Raw genomic sequence first — 9,488 nt, forward strand, 5'->3', positions numbered from 1 at the left:
AAAGACTCCCCAAGTTTTGTAAAGATTGGGTCAGGGGGGGCTGAGATATGGGCCCTGAAAGGGGTCCCCCCACCCTTAATGTGTATCTCTCAGCAGAGCTTGCCGCCCACGCACAAAGCTCCCGGCCCCGACAAACAGCTGATGAGAGCAAGGGCGGGGCAGGTGCTAAGAACTTTGCAAAGCAACACAACTGGAAAGCAACACCTTTGCAAACATGCAAAGGGCGGGGCAGGTGTGAAGAATTTAGCAAAACAATACAACTGCAAAGCAACACAAGCACGCAATGCAACACCTTTGCAACAGTGCAAAGCAACACCTGACACCTGGGAGTTTGCATACCATGGAAAGGGACAGAGGCAGCTAGCTATGCATAATGAGCAGGAGGGGGTGGAATTTCTCCTTTTGCATTGGACTTGGGACCAGGCAGATGCATTCTTTAAGTCACCATTTGAAAACCAGTTTTGAGCAAGCATCAAAATAACCTAAGTGATCTTATGAATGAGGAAAAACCTGAAGAATAAAAATGAAGCCCCCCCTCAAACCAGGGAGAGAGAGACTGGAGGGGGAACACACACCCCAGGCAGAACCGGCAAAAGCCCCCTTTGGCTTCCCCCTCCACCCACAGAAACTGCTCCCTCCCCACACACACACACAGACTCTGCTTTCCCCACACACACACACACAGAAAAGAAAATATATAGATTAAAGCCCCCAAAGGGGTCTTACTGTGGCTGTCTTCTGTTCCAGCAGGAGGGGCTGGGAGGCTGGGTAATCCAATATGATTCCATTTGTATCCAATATAAGATCCATATGTATGCATCTCTCGAGGGTGATCCATTCATCCCATTAGGGAAAAGGGGAAAGCCCATATCTCGGGGGGCCCTGACCCAATGTTTACAAAACTTGGGTGGTCTCTTAAAAAGCCTTGACTGAAGCTCCGCTGAAAGTCTGGGGTCGGCACACCCAAAAATGCGCCCCCTGCAGCCACAGAAAGAGAAAAGGGGGGGAGCCGATATTTCAGCCCCCACTGAACCCATCTTTACAAAACTTGGGTGGTCTCTTAAGAGGGATTCTCTGAAGCTATGATAAAAGTTTGGGGGCTGCACCCCCAAAAAAGGGCCCCCTGCAGCCACGAAAATGGAAAAGGGGGAGAGGAAAAAGGGGTGGAGCCCATATCTCGGGGGGCCCTGACCCAATGTTTACAAAACTTGGGGGGGTATCTTAAGAAGCCTTGTCTGATGCTCCGCTGAAAGTTTTGGGTCGGCACACCCAAAAATGCGCCCTCTGCAGCCATGGAAAGAAAAAGGGGGGAGCCCATATCTCGGGACCCCCTGACCCAATGTTTACAAAACTTGGGTGATCTCTTAAGAAAATCTGTCTAAATATCCCCTGAAAGTTTGGGGTCGGTACCCCAAAAAATGCGCCCCCTGCAGCCACGGAAAGGAGCGAATGTGCACAAGCACCTCCTCACACACACATGAGGATTTCCCTCTCTCTCTCTCTTTCCCCGGCCGGCCGCACATCAGCTGATTCCTCCAGTACTCAATCCTGACTGATTGGCCAGAAGAAGACCCAGCTTGGCCACCGATTGGCCGGGGAAGGAGAATGCTGCTTACTGAAGGTTATGCTGCTTACTGACGGCCCCGAATTGGCCGAATTTATTCACGAACTCCCGAACTCGCTGAATTCGGCCCCCCCGGTTGCCCGCCAGTTTTGAGTTCGGTTCCTCCCGAACTAAAAACCGCCGAATCAAGGGAAATTCGGCTGATTTTCAGTTCGGGCCGAACCGAATTGACAGCCCTAGTGGCAAGCTCTGCTCAGAGATGAACATTAAGGGTGGGGGGACCCCTTTCGAGGCCCATATCTCAGCCCCCCCTGACCCAATCTTTACAAAACTTGGGGGGTCTTGCAAGAAGGGTCCTTTGAAGCTCCGCTGAAAGTTTGGGACCTCTACCCCCAAAAATGCCCCCCCGGAGCCACAGAAAGGCGCGGTTGTGTTTTTAATGGCTTTATTTGGCCGAATTTTTTTCCAGAACTTTGAATTCGCGCCGAATTGCACGGACCCGAAGCGGGGGAGTTAGGACTTCGGCATATCCCGAATCCAGACAGGCCAAATTCGGCCAAATCTGAACTATACCAATTTTTTTTTCAACAACCCTAGTGAGAGATTCAAAACAGATAAAAGGAAGTATTTCTTCACACAACACATAGTTAAATTGTGGGACTCCCTGCCCCAGGATGTGGTGATGGCTCTCAGCTTGGAAGGAATTACCAATTTTTTTAAAGGCAGCTGACCAATGAAAGCCCACAGAAAACTCCCATGTGGATGAGATGTTGCCAGTGAGAGTGCCTCTGCATTCTCACAGTGATAAGAAAATGGACAATCCTCACCCTATGGTTATAGCCTCTATTAGATTAGGCTGCACCATGTACAGCATGCAAATATTCCTGTTGCCAGCAAGGAGTGCTGCCAACCCAGACTTTTAATCCAGGCAATGCAATTGTAGTAAACACTTTTCTTTCAGAGCAGTTTTGCGTTTTTTTTTACTGAAGATTACCCTGAAGTTCCCTAGTTGCGGCAACAGGATAAACCCATATGCTAGCTGCTTTGTGATAGTCTTGTTTGGATCATAATGTTAGCAAATGTAAGAATTTATGAGGACACCCTGCTACAAGAGTTCACGTGTCCGGTCCTACCTACCGGAGCTTTTAGATTCAGCCCCCATGTTTCATTTCTCCTCTTGAGCATCTGCAGCAACAGAGGCATTTCAGTGAAGCTCATGTGGTTTGTGTACACAAAATGCACCAGTTTGGAAGCTCCAGAAGCAGACATTGCTGGTTCACAGAAAGTCCATGTAACACATAGAAAGTTCTCCTCATTCACTTTAAAAAGCACAAACAAAGGTGATCATAGTGCCAAAGCTGTTGTGTCTTTGTTGCCATGGGTTATAGTGGTATCTGTCAATTTGTGATAGATGAGCTGTTCATGAATTAGGTTTTTTATTCTGACTCAATTTTATACAGTGTTATCGAGCAGCCATCAGAACATAATGATTTGGGGTGAATATTAGCTTTGATCACATTCTCACTGGTGAGTTAAGGGTGAAAGGTTTGCCAATCTAGTTTAGCTATCCATGTCCCATTAGACATTATCCACTCTCTTGAAGTAGCATAATTTTCTGTTTTGATATGTATTCCTCCTCCTCCCATCCTATACATGCTTCAAGCTTCAGAATTCGTATAGCAGAAGAAAACATAACATGCTATAATCTACAGTTTTTCCCCAAGGGTTGGTGGTGGTGGCTTTTTCTCCCACTGGCAAATAGCAGTTCAGAATTTTAACAGCATCCCTAGGAAAACTCAAACCTATTTTTCAAGCCCTGTATAACAAAAGATAAAATACATATTGGTACTTTCAAATGTATTGATATTGTAACAATAAAATAAAAGCATTTAGAGCTTTGAATACTAGTACTTCCACGTAATAAAACTTTTAGAGATTCCCAGCATGTCTTGTTAAGTCTTAAGTTCCTCATTTACATATCTGATGTCCCCCCAGAGACAGACAAGCTTCAAGTTAATTATCCATGTAGCTGTAAGACTCTTGTTTCTTTGGCAAGAACTCTCTTAAAAGAAAACTAACAGTTATTAAATATTACTTTGAGTCACCAAAAGTAATCAAAATGCACTACAAGAGGCACTAAACAGACACTTACATTAAATAAAATATTATTCCTTTTTACAGACTAAATAAAATATCAGCCATTTACAACTCTTACAGCAATCTTCAAAGAAAACAATCAGTAAAAATTAAACAGTAGACAGTCAGCTTTAGGTAATCCCCAAGTGCAGATACTTGGCACTTGCTGGAGTCATTTACATTTATGCAAAACAGCCGTAAAGCTTGTTAGCCTGATTGGTAGATTCTTACACCTACTTGGTCCTTGTACAGACATATCCTGAAAGGCAGATCCTATTAAGTGACCGCATTCAAACCTATTCACTTTAATCGTGTGATTTAAATCTGAACTGTGCGATCTAAAATAAATAAAGAAATAAACCAACCCATGTTTCCAAACACAAGGAGCATGATATTCTAACAGGGACACATTACTGAAAATATAAATAAGTACTATTGTAACAAAGAGATTTCCTGAAGACTAAAAGAGACAATATTGGGAGCAGTACAGTCAGCTTGACCCTTTTGGAATCTAACAAATCTTTCAAAAGTTTCATTAAAATATTTGAAGAATTAATAAGGCAAAATGGCTTCCTTATGCAGGCTGTGGCAATAGATGGAAACGTGCAAGAAACAGCCATCCAGTAACATAATTATTCTGAACAATTTATAGCAAAATAAAATTGCGCCATCCATTTTCCAAGGACTCATCAAAGTGAGGACAAGCACCCTGTTTGATTAATGATTGCTGATTACCTTTCATTTATTATATGCATCCGATAATTACATAACAATGGAGTTGGAATGAAATAATATTGTCTCCTCTAAAAGGGAGACAACAGGTTCATTCTGCAAGATTTTGAGGGTCATTCAGGAAGCAATTAAATGTTCTTTCAGGGGTGGGCACTTTAAAAGAAAAACATGGAGAGGGGAGTGCATTTTTCTTACATTTTCTGACCTTCCTCTTTTCTTCTGTTCTTGTTGAAACAAATAAGTCTATTATACAATGTATAAAAATACATGCAAGTATTTCAAGCCCTTTGTATTTAGTAGAAAATGACACAAGGAAATTATTTAAAGGACGTTAAAAAAATCTTTATAAAACTGCTACTTTGTTTATCAGCCTCATTCTGCCACAAAATCCCCCTACTAGACTGGAGTCAAATTTTTGTGAGTTATTTTGTGTTGGAATTTGCATGCTTGATGGACTGAAGCAAAGAAAATTTCTCCCAAAATGCTTCTCTGCTCTTCTTCCAAGACTGCAGCTGAGGCAAGCTGTGCAAAAGCCCTTCAAGGCTGGTTTTTAGGGTTCCATGGTGACCCCGAGGATGGGGATGAGAAGAAATTGCGGCAGGCCCAGCAGCAGATGCTGGGAGCCACATAGAGTTGCCAGCCTCCAGGTACTAGCTGGAGATCTCCTGCTATTATAATTGATCTCCAGCCGATCGAGATCAGTTCACCTGGAGGAAATAGTCGCTTTGGCAATTGGACTCCCCTTCCCAAACCCTGCCCTCCTCAAAATCTGCCCCAAAAACCTCCTGCTGGTGGCGAAGAGGGACCTGGCAACCCTAGAGCCACGCCAGGCCCGTAGGCAATGGTGGCAAGTTAAGATAGGGGGGAGGGATTCCCTCCCCCCAAGTATTGCTGGTCACCACTTGTTTATTCTAATAGAGAAGTGTGGCCCCATCTGAGGACACTTCAATCCAGAGACTAGAGCGGTGAATGGACAAGATGGATCTTTCAACAAACTTGAAAAATGCCTCAGGTTTGCAGAAAAAAACTAAAACATTCGGCAGGTTAAAAAACCCCAAAATGATAAAAGGAGCGCCTGTAGCTTTAATAAACAGACGCTCTGAATGGCCTTCAGGGGCTGTTGCTTGGCAACCACAACAGTTTGGCCAGCATTCTAGGCTTGGTATCTGCTTGGTTTCTGTCAGCAAAAAGCAGAAGACTGTTTTGTCCTTGAGGGAAGACTTATTCCAGCCAGGCCTGGCAGCAACCATCAGTCCTGACTGCTAGGGTTGCCAACCTCCAGGTGGTGGCTGGAGATCTCCTGCTATTACAACTGATCTCCAGGCGACAGATTAGTTCTCCTGGAGAAAATGGCCGCTTTGGCAATTGGACTCTATGGCATTGAAGTCCCTCCCCTCTCCAAACCCCACCCTCCTCAGGCTCCACCCCAAAATCTCCAGGTATTTCCAAACCTGGAGCTGGCAGTCCTATTGGCTGCTTGACTCACCCAAGCAAACCACTCCACAAAAGCCAGTGAGGTGTAGTTAGAGTTCTAGCAGAGGAGTGCACCTGTCATACACCCTTGACCAAAGAACGGTGTAAATATTTAATTTTATTGTAAAAATTTTATTCTAACTGATGTTTTTACGTACAGATATTGTTATGTTTTTATACCTTTTAATCAAATCTTAATTCTTTTGAATATCTTATGAACAGAAATATTGTTAGACTTTGCCTTTTTAATCAATGTTAATTCCTTGAATGTTTGCTTCGCTGGTCAATGAAATTGACCATAGTCTCTCCCCTTTTCCTGCTTCCTTGTCTCCTTTTCATCTACCTGCCAACCTACCTTTAGCTGCACCCCTGTCTTCAGCTTTCCTTCCTTCTCTTGCCCTGGCAGCCTCTCCCAAGAAAATTATAGCCCAGTTCTGTAGTGCCATCAGGTTCAAATCCTGATCTTGCTGTAGGAGCTAACTGGGTGATTTTAAGCCGGTCACATACTTTCAGCACAAACTACCTCACAGAGCTGTTGTGAGGATAAAAAGGATGGAGGGAGAGGAAAATGGAGTAAGCTACTTTGGTCCCCACTGTGGATAAAGGTTGGATATACATGAATTAAATTAATAACATAGCTGAAAACGGGATGCAGCTAAAGGGGAGGCTGGATGAAAGTCTGAGAAGGAGAAAATAAGGCAGGGACAAGGGAGAGGATATGGGGCTTTCCAGGAGGAGGGAAAGGGGAAATAGTGTGGGGAAGGGGATAAAGGGGAAAGTGATATGTCCTCCCACAAGTCCTTGAGGTTTCCTACCATGCAGGTGAGCCTAGCCCAGCTGCCAGCACCATACAAGTGGGCCATACTTTTCCTAGGTAAAGGATGCTGGGCGGGGTGGGGGTGGAGCTGAAGACAGAGGGCCAGATAAAGGTAGGACGGCTGTTGTGTGGAAAGGAGAGAGGGGAGAATATATGGGGGTTTTCAGGGAAGGGAAAGAGAAAATAGTGGGGAAGGGGGAAATGAAATCCCTCCGTGATTCCTGGTGGGTTCGAGCTTTTATACCTCTATTATCAAAGCTCGGTATTGCACAACATCCCATATGGCTGCATATTGAAGAAGCCAGAGGAGCAATGGTGTAATAAAAATGAGATGTGTGTGTATACTGTCTGCCTGGTGTTTCCCACCACGCAGAGAGAAAATAAGCACTAAATGTATGCATCAAGGTACCAGGAGGTGATCCCCTCTGGCTGAGTAATCAAGTAATGATGACAGAAATCGCTTCCAGGTTTCTAAAACCAGACTGAGGGGTCACTAAAGATGTAGACCCTTAAGAATGTTTGCAGGTGCATACAGAGCTATTTCCTGCAGGCATCTTCTATAAACAGAAAGCTTGTGTGGTGGTAGGGGGAAGAAATGTCTCTCTCCTTATTTCTGTGTCATTTGTCACCATGGTATTTAAGTACAGGGCAAAAATATAAAGGTAGTACTCATGTACAGTGGGGTCAAAACTTTCCACTTCTCAGTCTGTCTGCTTCTTTTTTCCCCTCCCTTCTCCAATTTTCCCCAAAGCTCCTTTTCATTATTTAGGCCTGAGAAATAAGCCTTTAATAAGGTAAGGCTTCAGAAAAAAAGGTCAGTCTTGCTGTTTGATCTCCACAGTTCTATAGCTGAAGTCCTGCCACCAACAACACTCTGCTGTATGCCCCTATTATTTTAATTTTTTTCCTCTTTTTTTGTGCTCGGTTAGCAGCAGCAGCCACAGGGATGAGAGATAGGCAATCCGGGCACACATCCCAATTTAGAGAGAGTTTTTACAAAGGCCTTTAAAATGTTACAAAGCATCCTAATAAGCAGTACCACTGACCTACAAAAACCCACAACAATTTAGTACAACGAGGCCTCGTTTCTCTACACACCCTGCAAACATCACAAAAATCTGATAATAATCAGGTATGAATTTAACTTTTACAGAGAAATATAATGATACAAGACTCTACCTAGGAAGAGGTGGACTGATGGTTTTGGATTAAGTAAGGCTTGTGTGGCAGTCATAGTCTAACCAATTCTTTACTATATTTTGGACCTGTTTGATGCATTTATAATAAAAGCTAAGAAGAACTTGATGTCCTGTCAATGGACAATCTTCAGCCAGAAGGATACATGCCAATTTCACAGAGGGATCGTGGGGAAGGCAAAGGCAAGACACTTAGGAAATGTCAAAAAAGAATAAATCACTAAAGTATTGTCCTGTAGTTTACATATTTACTCAACGGCAAGTCTAGTTTTTTTCCGTAGGATCACTATCGCTATCAAAAACAAAAGCGATAATCTTACAATCACATACAAATTACAGTTTTGTCCAGTAATTATTTTTAATATGTATAACATTTTTGCATGAATAGCTTTTTAAAAGTCTTATGTCCAAGGTAATCTTCCTTTTGAGTAAATAGGGCACATTTATTTTCTTCATTTATAGTCCATCTTTCTCAATTAAACTCAATGGGCAAGAACTGGGGTACAGTTGCCATCTTATGTGCACTTATCTGGCAGTAAGCTCCATGGAACAGCATGCTTAGGATTGCATTATTGATAGGGTTCCCAGGTCCCCCTTTGCCACTGGCGGGAGCTTTGGTGGAGTGGGCGGGTGGGGGCTGATTTGCGAGCCCACAGCATGTGCGCACAATTATGTCCCTTCCAGGTAGGGTTGCCAGGTCCCTCTTCGCCAATGGCAGGAAGTTTTGGTGGCAGAGCCTGAGGAGGGCAGGGTTAGGGAGGGACTTCAATGCCATAGAGTCCAGTTGCCAAAGCGGTCATTTTCTCCTGGTGAACTGATCTCTATTGGCTGCAGATCAGTTGTAATAGCAGGAGATCTCCAGCTAGTACCTGGAGGTTGGCAACCCTACTTCCAGGGTAAACCTGGAAGTGATGGGGATGCTCTAGCACATCCCTTAAAAAACTCTATGGAAACCATAGAATTTTTGGCTGAATGTGCTTGAGCATCCCCATCAAATTCAGAAGTGACAGGGATGCTCTAGCATATTCCTCCAAAAACTCTATGGTTTCCCTGGAGGTATTTTTTTTAGGGATGTGCTAGAGCATCCCCGTCACTTCTGGGTTTAACCCAAAAGGAACATTATTGTGATGTGTGCTGCATGCACATACCAATTGTCCCTTTAGTTGGCTTGCTTTCCCCCACTGGCCAGCTGAGGGGCAGAGGGCAGGCCTGTTAATTGGCAGGCAATGGCCCGTCATTAATAGGCATCTGGCCCCCAGAGAGCCTTATGATGTGTTAACTGTAATCTACTGGTGGTCCCTGGCCCAAAGAATGTGCGGCTGTCCTCAACAAGGGCCAGGGCTTTTTCGGCCTGGTCCCAGCCTGGTGAAATGGTCTTCCTGATAACATCAGGGCCCTGCAGGATCTTAAGGAGTTCCACAGGGCCTGTAAAACGGAGCTATTGCACCAGGCCTATAACTAAGGACAGCCGCAAGAAGAAGATCCATCTATACTGGCCTCCCCATCTTGCCCCCACTCTTGAAATCTGTGGGGGGCTGATCTGCTGACACTTACCTCCTGTGGCACCTAG

This window comes from Euleptes europaea, chromosome 3, assembly GCF_029931775.1.
Source record: "Euleptes europaea isolate rEulEur1 chromosome 3, rEulEur1.hap1, whole genome shotgun sequence".
Classification (NCBI taxonomy): Eukaryota; Metazoa; Chordata; class Lepidosauria; order Squamata; family Sphaerodactylidae; genus Euleptes; species Euleptes europaea.